Source organism: Protopterus annectens, chromosome 4.part0 (assembly GCF_019279795.1).
Source record: "Protopterus annectens isolate FY-2018-M chromosome 4.part0, PAN1.0, whole genome shotgun sequence".
In the NCBI taxonomy this organism is placed as follows: domain Eukaryota; kingdom Metazoa; phylum Chordata; order Ceratodontiformes; family Protopteridae; genus Protopterus; species Protopterus annectens.
In genome coordinates, this window is record NC_056733.1 from 322,992,348 (window position 1) to 323,009,931 (window position 17,584).

Consider the following 17,584-nt stretch of genomic DNA (forward strand, 5'->3'; position numbering starts at 1 on the left):
AAAATGCAAGTGAAATACAATACAAAACAAGTGAACTAAATTGTCTTCTAGCAGTTAAGAAAAATACGTCAAAATATTAAAAACAGTAAATAAAAAAGTCAAGGAAAACTTCGGGTGCCATCATCTCTTTTTTTTTTTCTTTAATCAAGATGATTGCTGCTTTCTTTTTCAACTTTGAGTTATACTACAAATGGTCACTAAGGAAATATGGCATTGGCAATGAATGTGTTGATGTCCACTCATTCCTAAATGATAAAGTGAGCAATCCTAGGGTCATAGGATCATAGGAAGTTACTAGGCTAATGGCCCTATGGCCCTTACATGCCTTGCCAAGTTCTACCCTTATTTCCATGATCAGCACCTATTGCCCCTATTCAAGAGTGGCAATCAGTGCAGGTCTGTCTTCAGTATCACACAGATACAGAAAAATTGGACAGTTAGGCTGTATATAGAGGAACAGACTGCAAAGCTAGACAATTTGACTCGTGTGAAAATTTCTATTCTTTCCATTAGCTAGACTTCTCTATTCATGCACACACAAACACACATACACACCTACACACACATATGTGTGTATGTATATATATATATATATATATATATATATATATATATATATATATATATATATATATATATATATGCACACATACACCATATTTCCTTGAAAATAAGAGCAGGTCTTAAACTCTTTCCCCCACTGAAATACACATTAGGGCTTATTATCAGGGGATGCCTTATTTACCCCCTTCCCATATCACAATCTACATTTATTAATTTATTCATGTACAAAAAATGACATTTATTCATGTACACAAATCGAGATTTATTCATGTACAAAAATTGACATTTATTCGTGTACACAAATTAACATTTGTTACTTTTCTGGTTTTAGGCAATAGTTCTAAGTAACAGTTGTGTGAGAATTCTACATAAACAGTGCAACAAGCATTTCAGCTTCAGAAGATCTAAACCTTGGCTTTCACAGTGCAATATTTCATGCTTAACAGAAAGTGCAGAAAAATCTCAATACATGTGTATTGGAGGAAGGGAATAAAACTGAAAGCAGAAGGAATCCATTCTGTTGCCCCGATAATGGAAAAGTTATTCAAATACAGTCATCTCATCTTCTGGCACATTGTCATAAGTCTCTAACCCCCAAATTCCTTCTGAATTTCTTGCAACTCCATTTCCTGTAGAACCATTGGCCCTAATTTGTCATGCCTAGCAATAGAAATCTCCTTAAATGAGCACTGCTTGTCCATGTAGCCTGCTTGTAGTGCATTGGCAACACAGCTGTCAGTGATTTCATCCCATTAATTTTTCCCCCAAGTCACGACCTCTTGCAAGCTAGGCTTTAAAAAGTTTCTATGCTGATTTCTCTCTCTTCTATTTTCAATGTAGTCATTAAATTCCATGCGGAAATGGTCCTTGAATGGATTGTTTATTGCAATATCAAGAGTTTGGAGATAGGCAATCATTCCTGTAGGAATCATTATATGATCTATTCTTCTCCATGCAAGGAATTTCTTATGTCTTTAGCACGGTGAGAGCTGGCTGAATCTTAGACTAGCAGACCTCTTCTGCCACCTCACAAAACAAGTGGAAGCATTACATCGACCCACTTCCTTATAACTGCTTGTGTGCACCAGGCTTTTTCGGTTTCAAGAATGTAAATGCCTGAAACACATTCAATCTTATCTTTCTTGCCCTTACTAATGATTAGAGGTCGTGTTTTCCTTCCATCTAGATGAATTGCCAAAATACAGGTAACACGTGCACTCTCGTAACCAGTGGAGGGAATGTAGATTGATGAGGCACCCCTCTGATCAATTGTTGTTTGAGATCCTTGGCCCATAAACACTGCAGTTTCATCCATAGCAATTATGTTTGAGAGTTGGTATTTAGAAAAGTCGATGCCATCAACAAAGGACTTGAATGCAAGTGCACATTTAATAACTTCAGTATCTACCAGCTTGAACAATGTTGTTGATCTTCTTAGAGGCAGTTCATATCACTGAAGGAAGCCATCCAGCCAATGTTGTGATGCTTTGAATTCTTCAGGGGATATTTCTAACTGTGGTGCCATTGCAAGGGCAAATGCTTGAATATCAGCCCTGCGGACAACCAAAGCCTTTGCTGTTCTGTTAGCAATCCATTAGCAGATGATGTCTTCCAGCTCAGGAAATAATGGTTGCCGACCTGATCCACACTTACACTTCTTAGCATTTCCCTTCGTCGGCCTGTTGAATCCATTGCATCTGTTTGTATTCAGTTTCATTATACAAGTCACCAATTCTTTAACTTCTATTTACAACACATATAACCATAAAGGCAAATACATGATCACTATGCAATTCTATATGCTTGTACAGTGCATTGTGTTCTTTTCTTAACCTTATATCTAACAGATGCTTAAAAATTTTATCTTTAAGTCTGGAATTTGTTTTTCCTACATAATATGCAGTACACTGTTGACAGTTTGCAATATAGACATTTTGTGTGTTACAGTCAGCATACATATTCAAAAAGTAATTCTTGTTGATCCTGGGGTGTATAAAACAGTTCCCTTGTAGAATGTGCTTACAGGCTTTACAATGTAGGCATGGATAAGTACCCTTCTTCTTAATGCCTGAATTTTTAAAATGCATAGGTTCTTGACACAAAATATCTTTTAGATTTTTCTTTCTTTTAAAAATAAATCTAGGTTGTGTCCCTACAACTCTAGTTATATTCTCATCTGTTAAAAGAATTCTCCAGTTGTCTCTAATTGTATTACATATACCACCTATATCATTACTGTATGTTAAACTTATTTTCAAACCTTCATTAGCTTTTTGGACCTGTGCATTAACCTTATTAGGCCGTTTTTTGCCTCTGTGTAACCATGGTTTTGCACTTTGTTTTCTATAGAGACAGCTGTTGTCCATTTCTTTTTTAAATACATTGCTTGAAAATTATTCTTTAAATAGTCCAATTCCTGTATAAAGGAATTTTCATTCGTGCAAAGTCTGGATATTCTACAGACTTGTCCCTTGACTATGTGTTGGAATACATGTCTAGGGTGCATGCTATCAATTCTAAGCATGCTGTTGGTCCAACAAGGCTTCCTATATAGTGAGGTCTCTACCTCCCCATTTTCTTTCGTAATAATACTAACATCCAAGTATTCAATAACTGAACTAGAATAATTCAATGAAAATCTGGAGGAACTGGTGGTAGACTCTATGTACTTCAATAAAGGATGTTAATTCTGATGTGGTACCCCCCTCACAAAAAGAAAACATCGTCCGCAAATCTATTGTAAAAGAGAAGTTTGTCTTTCCAATCATGTGCTGCCTCAGATATCACCATATCTTCCCAGTATGCCAGGACTAGGTTAGCATTGTCTCTGGCAATAATACTTTGTTTGACAAAGAAAAACATTGTTCTCTAATAGTAGCCTTAATAAGGAACATAACCATATATTTTCATCTATATGTATATTCACCTTTTTGTTCAGTATTTCTTCTATGGCAATAATACCATATTGATTTTCTATGACAGTGAACACATTCTTTACATCTATAGTAACAAACATATAGGAAATATCACTGTTCTCTTGTAAATAAACACCCAATGATTCCAGAAATGTATCAGTATCTTTCAAAATTCTAGGGAAGGTTTGTAACATTGGTCTAAGAGTGCATTCTAACCAAATAGAAATATTTTCTGTTTCCCAGCCCCTACCCGATACTATGGGTCTCATGGGTGGCGTTTTAGGATCCTTATAAATTTTTGGTAAGGCTTTAAAAACTGGGATAGTAGGATGTTGTATATATAAAAATGTCTCCAACAAGTAGCAGAAACGTTATATATATGGGGGAATTTGAGAAGGAATTTATGTTTCACAAAAAGTTTTTTTGTTAACAATGTCATTTTTTATAAAAGATACATAGACAATCTTATTTTTGTGTGTAAAGGGGAGTCTTCCCAGTTTGGTGATTTCATGCAGTACCTAAATATGAACTCACATGGGCTCACTTTTGTTTTTGAGTGTTCAAAACAAAATATTTCCTTTTTGGATGTAGAATTTTATGTTGGGGAGGATTATAAGGTGCAATATAGGCCATTTAGGAAACCGACTTCAGTGAATAATTTTTTGCATGCAAGTAGCATGCATCCTCCACATCTAATTAATGCATTACCTGAAGGGGAATTTAAAAGAATTTTAAGAAACACTTCTCATCCTAATTTGTGGGATGAAACACTTGAAGAAGTGCATCTTAGACTTCTTAGTAGAGGGTATTCGGAAGAAACATTGCTAGGTATCAAAAACAGATTATGTGGTGGACAGAAAATAAGAAAGGAGTATAATAAACAACGTAAAGTTGTTAAAGAGGAAAAATTATTTTTTGCCTCAAGATATTCTGATTTTTCACGAATAATAGAAAAGATCATTAGGCAGTTTTGGAATATAGTTTGTGATGATATGACTGTAGGTAATCTGTTTCCCAAACATGTCACCTTCTCTTATAGTAGATTTAGCAATTTGAAGGAATTATTAAATAAAAAGTTGGAACATTCTATAGATGGACTGAATGTTGGTATGGAAAAATGTGGTAGGTGTTCTGTATGTTTTATGGTCAGAAATTTACATGGAAAGAAAATTAATGGGAAGACGTGTAGGGCGTTTGAGAAATTGAACTGTTTGTCATATGTTTATGTTTATGTTTTGGGTTGCAATTGTCCCAAACCATTGTGGTACATTGGTCAAACCACTAGAAAGATCAAAGTTCGCATTTTAGAACATCTGGGAGATGTAAGAAGGGGAAATTTGGACAGTCCTGTGGCCTCACATTTTGTCAAAGTTCATAACAGTAACACTGAAGGATTTATTTTCAGTGTTTTAGCGAGACCACATTTTGAGGTTGGCAAGTTCAAGGTGGAACTTAACAAGTTAGAATATAAGTTGATTCTTAATTATCATACTTTACATCCAAGGGGCATGAACTTAGATGTTGGTTCATCATTATGAAATATTTTGGGATATTTTATAATATTTGTACAATGATACCTTTGTTTGGTAATAATTTTGAGTAGGATAACCTCGTACTTAGATAATTTTGTATCATGAATTTGCATTTTGATAAAGTTTTGTACTTTGATATCATGTACTTAAAGTATTTAACATCATGTAATGTTGCATTGTGACAATTGTTTATTTATTAATTTATTTATTCATGAAAAGTTTGATTCTGGAGTGGCTGATGTGTGTTATATTCATAAATTTGAAGTATTCATTCACTCATTTGTATATTATGTTCTTGGACGTCAGATAAGATGACGTTCTTTTGTAAAACTTATTACTAAGCATAAGCGGCAGATTTATGGTTATTTTCATGTGAATTTGGAAAATTTATTTACCTATTTATTTTGTATCTTCTGCGGTGCTTTGTATTTTTAAATGATAGTTAAGGACATGGTGGGTTTGAGGTTCAAGAAACATATAGTTCCAATTAAGGAATTAACGAAATCATTAATGAGTTAATATGTTTGTATTTAAGGAGATGGGTTTTTTTGATGCATTGTCCCATTGAAGGCGAACTGCCGAGGTACCAGTGTATGTGAATTAAAGTGATCAATTTTCCATCTCTGTGGCTGGTGTTCATTTCTGCTACTTGTTGGAGGTTTTTTGATGCGTTCTTAATTTTTGGTGTTTCATTATATAAAAATGTCAGCAGGTCATGGTCTATCAAACCAGTTTTTTCCATGTTAAATAAATATTTGTGCACTTTTTGTATATAGGAATTCACCATCAGTGGTGACAGCTGAAGAAAAGTCCGTCTGTCAGCTAGCAACAGATCTATTTGTGTGTTATAAAACTCTTTGCTAAGTATAACAACAGCACCGCCCTTATCAGGAGATTTTATAACTATGTTGGTATTATTCTTTAGCTCTTGCAGTGCATTTCTATGTGGTTGGTCTAAGTTAAATACATAGATCTATGTGTATTCTGTAGATACTGTTCAATTTCACGTTCACATGATTTAAAAAACAACAACTGTGTATGATTTAAAATAGGTGAAAAAGTGCTAGGTTGCTTCAATGCATGCGGTGTTTGAACACTTAGTATCATTAAACATTTGCTTCAACATTACATTCCGTGCAAAGTATAGCAGCTCAGGTACTAGAGTACAAAAATCTGTCCCTGTACTTGGTACAAAATTTAAACCCTTGCTTAACACTGATAGTTGTAATTCAGAAAGAGAAATACCTGAAATATTATGAACATTGCAAATGTTGCATGCATTATCAACAGTCAGTTGGAGGTCCGTCGTCTATTGTAGTCCTTGTCCATCTGATGTGAAAAGCTCTTCTTCTGTGAATTCTTCTTCTTCACTGGTGCTGGTAATGTGAAAAAGAAGAGGGAGAAAAGGAAAGAGGTGTAACAGCAGATGCAGGCATCTTGGCACTTTGTTTTAGTTTGGCTCCCATTGTGGAAAAGTCCAGCCTATCGTTTCGAGACTCATCCATTTGGCCAACTGTTGTGCCCAAATTAATGTCTATAAATGTTTCTCCTTCAGTCACTGTCTCAGTGACATTGGTAGATGTTGTTTCATTATTTTCTGTACTAAACAAGACAGGCCCCTGTGAATGAAGAGTGTTGGGCTGTTTTAAATTTACAAAGTCTGAGCATTCTTTTTCATGCTGTTGATTAGGTGCAGGTGTGGCTGCTACATCATTTGAAGCATTCCATGCTCTTTCTTAAGGGAGAGGCCAAACAAAGATATTACCTGATGAAAAAATAAATAAATCGCGTGTAGTTTCTTTTTTTGTGGAATGCTTCAAATGATGTAGCAGCCACACCTGCAGTGCAGTGCATCCTCTTCAGGTTGAAAAAAGAAAATTCATGTATGATTTGCTAGTCTGTATGTTAATATGCTTCCAGCGTGCCAGCAACTCAGGATACTGTTCCCCTTGTGCTGGCATGCATAAAACAAGTAAGCCTCTTGGCAAAATATTGTTCTTAAGACAAGCTTCAAAATAAAATCTGTGCCATTGTAGGCATTTTAATTTCATTAATGCATCTTGCAAAGATGTCAGTGACATGGTAAATTCAGTCTCACCTCTTTGCCTCTTTTGTGTAGCATCAGAGAGAAGAGTGGAAGTCCCAATGTCCATGTCCAACAGTAGATTTTATAGCAAAAAAAGATTTACTAGTCATGGTTTTGAGATACCTGTATGGTACATAGCCAAGTTCAACATTCTCAATCTGCTGGTCAGCCGTGGGTGTCTGGAGTCCAATACAACAACAGCAAAGTAAAGAACAAAAAGTAAAGGACTCCATCCACTAAAAGTACTGCCATAAAATCCAAATAATAAATCAAAAAGTGAGGCAAGTACTACTATAGGTATACCACTTGTATATGAAGCAACTTCACTTTATTAAAACAATAAAAGCATTATCATAAGCGCTTTTGGGCAATCTTGTCTGGGGGGAGGTAATTGAAGTCTTATGAGACTGGAGTGTCAATACAAATTGGCGACAGTTAAGAAGACACAACCACAGTAGATCGTTATCAAGTGCGTGCGCTTTACGTGTGTTGTCTGTACTTTGACTGATCAAAGTACAACTGACAGTGTTTATGGACCAAGGATCTCAACTGTCAAGTGTGAGTGATACTTACTGTTACAGTAAGAATTGTGGAGGACTCCCAGGGAAAGAATCTTATGACTTTCTACAAAGAAAAGAAGATGGGTGTCTGAATGGTCTGAAAATGGCGAGCAGAGTATGATAACCTCAGTCAACAGGTGTCAATAATATTATTTTAGAATCCAAAACGTCCGTCGTATGTTGTTGACGATGTTAACTGGGGCTTATGTTTGGGGTAGGGCTTATATCATGACCACCTTAGAAAACAATGCTAAGGCCTTATTCTCTGGTTAGGTCTTATTTACAAATAAATACGGTGTATATATATATATATATATATATATATATATATATATATATATATATATAATAGATATATATAGCTATAGATAGATAAATATACATATATGTATATATACATATATAAATATATATATATATATATATATATATATATATATATATATATATATATATATATATATATATATATATATATATATTTAGCTACAGTTATAGATATAAAATCTAGATATAGATGTGTAAAAGGTTTCTCATCCAGGAAAAAAGAGGTCATTGTTCCCCTCTACTCATCACTTATTACACCCATTATAGAGTATAATGCCCCTTTTAGTATGTACCTCACAAGACATCTACAACAACTGGAAAGGCTGCAGAAATACCTCACAAAGAGGATTACCAGCCTCAAACTGATGCCCTATGCAGACCGTCTCAAAGAACTCCAGCTTTACTCCGTCGCATATCGCCTACTCAGTGGCAATGCCAACCTAACATACAAAGCTATGTCAAACCCAGAGCTGTTGGTCATGCTCCACCTAAAGAAATCCCAATTTTACATGCTCTAGGGACCCAAACCTTGTCACCACAATAAACAGAACATGTTGGAGGGAGAAATTCCTTTCCCAGGGATTTCCCATACTCTGGAACAAACTACCTATCTATGTCAAACAGAGCTCCTCATTAGCACTCTTCAAGAAAAATCTAGATGATTGGATGGGAAATAGGAAATTTACCCCATGAATCACCTCTGTGGCTCTGCTCAACAGGGTCACAGGAAAATAATTTTCTTGGGTGGTGAAAGTCAGGGTACCTTTTTAGCCAATAGCCTAGTACCTACCTATGAACCCTATATATATATATATATATATATATATATATATATATATATATATATATATATATATATATATATATATATATATATATATATATACACATATATATATCAGAAATAAAGCTAAATGAATGCCAAGGCCACCACAGCATGTAACATAAAATGAACTTTTAATTGTAAAAAGTTAAAAAGATGAGCACTTCTAGGTGAAGTCTACATCCTTCCACAGATCTCATTCAAACTGAAAGCTGTAAGTAATTAAAAAAATCCAGTCAAAAGTTTTCAATTCATATACACCTTCGATGGATGGAACTGTTTCATTACTAAGGATGGTATATCACACGATCATCACTATCCAATCAAATGCATGGTTTCGTCCTATATCTACTTGACAGTAAGCATAAATGTAAGTGACAACATACGTCCGTAGGTTGACTGCTTATCATATTTGCAAAGATTCAGAACCTTCAGTTGGTTGACATTAAGGCTAAAAAGCATGTGAGCTGATTCAACACTATAAAATCAAGCAAGAAATACTTACTATTTCAGTCTCTGCCTTCTCAAAACTAGCTTGAGAGGTAAACATGTATTCAAGCCCGAGGACATGTCAGCTTGTAGGTCACATATCCACTGCATCTCTACAAATTCTGTCTCCAACATATCTCCACCCCTATAACTTTCAAAAACAATTTGCAAGACTTGAAAAAGGAAGAAAAATGTTGTGAATTGTGTAAAATATGTTCACATAACTTTTAGAAGGATGCCACTAATACGCTTGGAAATTCTTTTTTTAAATTGTCTGTTCATTTTGCCTATGTAGAAACTGACAACAAGCAAAATAGATGACATTACATGTTTTGCAGTCAGCATAGGAGCTCAGTTTATATTCTTAATGAGTAATCAGATGTGTAAAACTCTGTGTTTTAAAAATGTATTTGCAGGTGGTACAATTTCTACAGGGATAAGTATCTAGTCTGGAGACCTGGGTAAATGCTGGTGTTATTGCCATTGACATAATTGCAGTTTCAAATTTCTGTTGTTCTTAAAGGTGAATGCTGGTACTTCACCTACTATGTTACATATGCTGAAATCACTTAAAAGAATATTCCAATTATGTCTGATCACATCACAGTCATGTCCAATGTCACTCGTGTACATGAGGATAACCCTGGTGGGATTGTTGGGGAAACATGTCAGGTGTTGAACGTCCTGTGTTGCCTTTATTAAGAGATTAAAAAGGCTTGATCCTTTTGTCTCTCTGTTTGATCACTTCAGTTAGTCATGTATGACAATCTGTATGCTTATAGCCTCTTTGTCTGAATTGTCATTCCAGTCTATGTGTAGCCTTTTTATAGTCTTCCTTCCTTGTATGTAGCCTGGAATTTCTTACTAGTTGTCCTTCATTGATGTTGTCATAAATATGGAGAGGATGCATACTATCTCTGGATAAAATATTGTTCTTCTTACAATCTTTAAGATGTAAAGTAGTGTTGATTCTATTCTCCTCATCTAATTCCAGAGTGATGTCCAGAAAATCAGTCCTAGTGGTAGAATAATGAAGCATGAACCTTAAGAATTCAGATGTGTGCTCTACATAATCGACAAATTCCAATAATTTTTCCACTGATCCATTCCATAAAATAAAAATGCTATCTACAAATCTTTTATAAAAACATAGATATGGAATAAACAGATTATTGTTCAGGACATAACTGTCTTCCCAAAAGTCTAATACTAAGTTGGATACATATTGGCACAGGGAATGCCCATAGCCACTCCCCATTTCTATCATTATATATTCTTTTCAAATAGGAAGATGTTGTCTTCTAATGCTATATGGAGTAGTTGACTTAATAACTTAAATCTTTCTTTACTAAAGATAATTTTTTCCAGTTAACAAGCTGTTTATAGCTGAAGTTCCATGGTCATTAGGCATTATGGTAAACAAATTGACAACATCCATGGCAACCATAAAAAAAAAAATGTTGTGAATCATTCAAAGAGGCCTATGTTGTGATAGACTCTGTAAAATGTCCTTAGTCTCTCAGAACACTAGGGGCTAATAGGAGTGCTCTTTTTAGTTGTTTTTCATATATATATATATATATATATATATATATATATATATATATATATATATATATATATATATATATATATATATATATATACATATGCATAAAGGTTCCATTATCCATTGATCCCCTGCAACAACAGGGCTCAGGGGTGAATCTTTGGCGTCTTTATGAATCTTGGGAAGTCCTTTAATGATGGGTATAACAGGGTGACTGACTTTAAAATATTCATACAAGGATTCATTTCTTTTGTAAGACATTTAGGTATCGACATCATTTAACATGTTCCGCATCTTGGTAACATAACAGTCACTGTTTATGATTACAATAGCCTCACCTTTATCTGCTGCACATTTTGTTATGGCTTGATTTGTTCTTAATTCATTAAGGGGCTCTCTTTCTTCGTAACTCAAATTCTAAAAGAGGTGTATAGGTGTATTAAACCTAGTAATGATGTCAGCTTCATATACTTTCAAAAAGTATCAAGAATTGCATTATTTTGTGGTGCATATGTACTTGGTTTACTGTAATTATGCAAATCAGTAATTTCATTATTGCCAAAGACAGTTTTCAACATTGCACTTCTGCAAAACATTTTTAGGTTGATTACCACATCACTTAGCCTGGAGGTAGTGTCAGGAACAAAGAAGAGACCTCTATTTAAAACTGAGACTTGTTACTGCATAAGAACATGATTAGCTATGTTAACTCGCAGTTCACTCTGGATGAAATCCAGGCAGTCTGTCTTTGTATTGAGATGTTCCTCCTTTTTCTGCCTCGACTCAAGGAACGTGTTCCATTGAGTGACATGTTTATCTGCAATGATAGTGGAAATGACAAAAAAATCTGTCATTGTTGTAGCATTGATTTTACATCTAGCTCCTTTTTCAATGTTTGAATCAGGGACTTGTTTGAGTGTACTTACGTTCTGCAGTTTGAATGAGATCTCAGGATGGGTGTAAACTTCACCCAAATGCACTCATCTTTTTTAACTTTTTACAATTAAAAGTTAATTTTATGTCACACACTGTGGTGACCTTGGTATTAGTTTTGCTTTATTTCTTTTATACATTTCAGTACTTGCCTTTGGTAGCCCTTCTCTTAGTTTTGACTTGTTTATCTATCTATCTATCGATATATATATATATATATATATATATATATATATATATATATATATATATATATCTATATGGATCCAGGACTATTGAACGAAAGTTTAATAGTCCAAATCTATAATCACCAAACACACTTTAACTAAAGCGTTTTCACCAAAAAAGCGCTTTCGTTAAAGTGCGTTAAAAAAAATCTACTTTTATGCAGGGGGCAAGACCCCTGCACCCCCCATGTGGGGGGCTGTGCCCCCACACACCCCCTACTTTAATATTCTCACCCCAAGATTGCACTACATTGAGGAAAAGGGAATATTCCCTTATCCGCATCGTAGTACAATCTCCGCAGCAGTCATTACCCCATGACTTCCTCTAGCTGCAGGCATACTTCCATGAAAGTGCTTTTTCAGTAAAAAGCACTTTCGTGGAAGTATGCCCAGCTGGTTGTGTTTCGGTGAAAATTTCCTTCGGGGATCAGTACCAATCCCATATATATATATATATATATATATATATATATATATATATATATATATATATATATATATATATATATATATATATACATATATATATATTTATATATATACAGAGAGAGAGGTAGTAGATAGATATAGATACAACAAAGTAGCAAAGGGGAGTGGAACCATTTCACATAAAAAATACTGCATTCAATTAAATATGTCACAAAGCATCAAATGTACTAATTTATGCAGAATGAAGTTAATTGGCCAACACTTGGTATTATACAAGTAGTGATGCTAAATTTCTTCAGTAAAGGAGTGGTATACCTCTGAGGGTCTGGTGTCATCCAGTGCACCCTCCCTGTTAAAACACCTTTCTACTGAATGTTTGATGTTTCCCATTTATTTTTTTCTGACAATTTGAAATGTATACAAATTCCTGCGGAAATACCTGTTTAGTTATATGTGATTAATATGGCCTGCATTTTCTTTAAATGACTGTGTTATGATTTGTGTTTATTCCCACTCCATTACTATTGCAAATTTCATCTGTTTTCTTAACATGAGCTAGATTATCTGTCTAATCATTAGTAAAGACTTACTAGTAACTACTAATAAGTCACTTCTAGCAGTGCAGCAAATATTTAAGGTCAGTCATTGTTATATTTTAAAATTGCACCTACGTAATGAGTAAACACTGCCTCAAAATGTCAAAACCAAAAAAAAAAAAAAACAAAAAAACAAAAAAGCTCAAAAGTGATTTATAGTAGCAATACTTGCATGACAGGGTATGCCTGAAATATGGACTGACTTAAGGTTTGTTAAAATAAATGTTCTAGCAATTACAAAAGCAGGAATTACAATAAACAATGCAGACAGTAATGTTTTAAACCTAATACTACATACTCTCCCAGTACTGTATCAGGTATCTGTATGACATAAGACGTCTTCTTGATGGTTACATAGACAAGTTAAATTTTCAATATGTTGATGTCGAGCAGTCATTATGCTTACAACATTAAATATTATTTCCTGTATTTTTATTAAGTATCCATCCATATGTCAGCATAGCCAATGATGTACTGAAAAGAAAAAACACCAAAATAATTTTAGTAGCTTTTTTAGCCTTTCATGTGACAATTGCTGTATAATGCATAATGTGTGTGTGTCTTCGAATTAGTGTATAGTTTCTCAGTTATGTCATAAAGTAATAAATCTATTACCTTTATTACCAATGGAATGATTATTCCACTGCGTGGAAGCATTAGATATATTCTAATCATGGACCATGATTTGCATGATCTTTGAAGATATATGTGAAAGAACAGACAGACCTCATCATAAAACTCGTATGAAATGTGCACACAGTTGTTTGCTCATCCACTCGATGACTTCCTTTAAAGTCATATTATTAGTAAATTATTCCATAGGGATAACAGAATATTAGCATTTTTGTATGGGATTTAGCATATATTCCTGAACTTTGGTAAATACAAGTTTTGCAGAAAACAGTTTCTAGTATTCTGTGATATAAGCATAAAAACATTTGTTACACAAATTATTAGCTGTAATATTTGTTGTTTTTTTTTTTTTGGGGGGGGGTTGCTAAGGCAGAGAAGTTTTAGCAGCTAAAAATACATTGTCTGAGAACCGCTCTCAGAACCAGACCTCTGCTGCTGCTGACCTGACCCTACCAGACCCCATACTGTTATTGTTCTTCTCTATAGCGCTTTAGTAAAATCAATATAAATGTGTCCCATAATAAGATGAGGAATGCTGAAAGAAGCAAAAAAAAAAAGTACTGAAAGGGATATCATGCGAACAAAGCTTCATACTCCTCTGGAACTAAATGTTCACAGTGTAGTAATCTGAAAGGTACTTCATTCTACAGTCTAATAAGTGGTTCAGAAAGTTTTTTTTGTTCACGCCATTAACAAATCAGAATTTATTAGTAGGATGAAACACTAACTACAGAATATGAGGGTAATGTTTGTCTGAATGATAGATTACTTTTTATCTAGCAACCTTTATAATATGACATTAGATGGCTTTTTTTACTGAGTGAAATAAAGCTATAACATGGTTGTTAGTGTAGAAAAATGATGTTAGCTTCTGCTACTATATAATTTCATTGTTTTTATTGCACTTATTCTGTTGATGGTGGCTCACCCATGTCATGTCATCTTTCCTTTGTGTGAATGACGACAAGTTCTAGTCATGAATACTATTTTACTTGTTTTTCACAGTTCACTGCCAGTTTCATTAACTAGGAAAACAATTTTGTAGTTACACAGTTAAACTTGTTCTCAAAAACTGGACATACTTGCTGACATTCATTGCAAAAGTAATTATGGTAACATACTGTCTTGGCTAATCGCATATTGTAGAACACTATAATTGATTTATTTACGTCTCTTTGTTAAATTCGCTGGATAGTGTGAACAAATGAAAAACAAATCTAATATATCATTGATGGCAATTCAGCTGTCAGGGAGGAGACACACATGTGACTTCCTCACTGAAAATGAAAAACAATATCCGAAACAATATCTGGGCTTCAGAATCCTAGTTAATAAGTTTGAAAAGGAAGAGTCAAAAGAAACAAAAGAATATGTATATTTAATAGCAATTATTTAACTAACTCAGATATATAAAAAAAAACCCTCCAAGGAGCTGCCATCTTCTTAATCTGGAGCAAAAAGAAAATACTCTAAAATAGAACACTACCTGCATGGTATAAAACTCCCACGGTGACAGACAAAGCTACTGCTGTGTGAAAGAGCAATATTCTACTTTTATATTTGTGGGGGAGGGAGAGACAATACATAAGTAAATTCACTGCTGCCACAGATGGAATATTAATTATCATCAACTGGCAGACTGAACATAAAGAAATTTTCTTAGCTGTAGTGTGCATGAATTGTTTCAGACTCAGTCCAGCATAACTAATACCCAGAAATAAAACATAATTATGAGCAACGTTGTGTTATCTTCTAAAACTTTCAAAGTATTCAGCAAATATGTTGTTTTTTTCCTATTTCAACAGAGTATTCAGTATGATATGTATCTGCATTTTAATAATGTTACCCGACAACAATTTTTTTTTCAGTAAGAAAGTACTTGTAAGCAAAATAAAGAATTAAAAAAGACATTTTGCATCTAGATCATGCAGACACTAACTTTTCACACCAACAGAGGTATTAGACTGCTCTTGCGTTTGGGTATACTTTGATTTGTCAGCTCTCAAATATCTGCAGCAAACCATGGACTGTTATACCAACATTGTTCATACCATAACAATACCTTTCAGTCAGCAATCAGATACAAGACATTTTAGTTCCACAGCACCCTAGTGTGAGGGATCTGAAGCTATAGGCTCAATATCTAAAAATATTACCTCCAATACTACCCCACTACAAGGAAGAGTGAATAAATGTATGTCTCGATTGCCTGATATTTGTGAACTAGGCACTGGTATATTTAGAGATTGAAGTGGTAAGTTCAAAACAACCATTCTCCTGTTTGTAAATGGAGTGAAGCATGACAATGTTGTAAGGAGATCAAGAGTTGAGTAGCTGGCAATACTATATTGAAGTAAAAACTGCATGTAAAATTAACAGTAACAAAAATGCAGACTTATATTTGGTCATCAGTTTCATATTTTGCCAAACAGTAGCCATTGCTGTCTGTTTAGTCAGATGTCCATTTTGCTGATGCATGTGGTAGTTGTCAACTACAGTATTTAAACATGTTTCATTTTAGATGTGTATTTTACTGTGGTCACAGTTATTTGCCCATGAAATTAATGTATTTTAATAATGCATGTGTTTTTGATTGTTTTTATTTGTTTCACTTTGTAAAATAGTTAACAGTGCTCAGACAATAATGACATATTTAAATACTTAATTTATTTCTGTGTATTTCAGTTAACCCCAATATAACTAACAGGCCATATACAACAGACTGCTGACTTTGACTTCATTTGTTTAGATATCTAAAAAGTATGCAGAGCTCATAAAATATATTGTGCATGTAAAAAAAAACTTATTTGTGATGGTTTGATCTACATTATATTGTATTTTTGATGCTTTATGTAGTCACTGGTTTGTGTTAGATGGTTTGTGTCAGTGCTTTAACTTTCAATGATAAGCTAGCCACACACACAGAAACACAAAGACACAAATATTAATAGGGATTTACATCTATGAAACTTAGAACTGGTATATGTATCCCAGAAGTTTAAGTTAAATGATAAAACAAAAGTTATTTCTGCATTGAACCTTTACATCTTGCAGGATTTTTATACTATGGCAGCTAATCTGTCCAAAAGCTTAATTCTGTCTGTAGTTTAATGAAATCTAGTGTTGGAAACATAGTACAAATAAATAAGCCCCTCATGGCTTATGCATTTCAATAGTTACTTTAGCAGTAACAAGCATTTGCTTTAAGTACGTTTAGCTGTTGGGATATTCCCTTTTCCATGCAGATCATTGATATTATAGCTGTTTATACTACTTAAAGTGGTGTGGAGTAAAGGTTTCCTGCTGGGAATATGAAAGGGTCCTACCCATTTAAATCTCTAGTTCAAATTAAGTCCAAGTGTAATTAAGCATTGTTATTCCCCTAATTGAACAGAATCTTAACTTCTGTCATCCACAAGTGACATGCAACCATAAAGTTCACTGATCTATCACACACCTAAACATATTCTTCAATGAGAATCTAGCTGGTACAGCAGATGTATATTCCATACATAACTGCATTCCCATATTTGATTTAAAATAAAGTGTTAAAGTTGTATAACGTTTTGAATTCCTGTGATGTACTGGGGGCTATGCTTTTACCTTTGAAGCTTTGAGCTAAGAGTACTAAGTACATTTTCATTAGATTTCTTAATTGGGGATGTCCAAATAAAATTCCAATTCTTTGTGGAATTAAGGAGAGAAGATATCTAGTCACACAGATTGTGTAGCATTATATGATACAAAGACAAATTATAATCATTACAAAAGTATAATAAGGTCTTAATATACAACTATGATGCAATTAAATTGTCAAAATGTACAAAGTTAATGTTAATAAGTAATAATTAAATTAATCAAAGTTTTATTGATACTGAGCAAAATTCACCTACAATCAACATGTATTGAAAGTTATACACA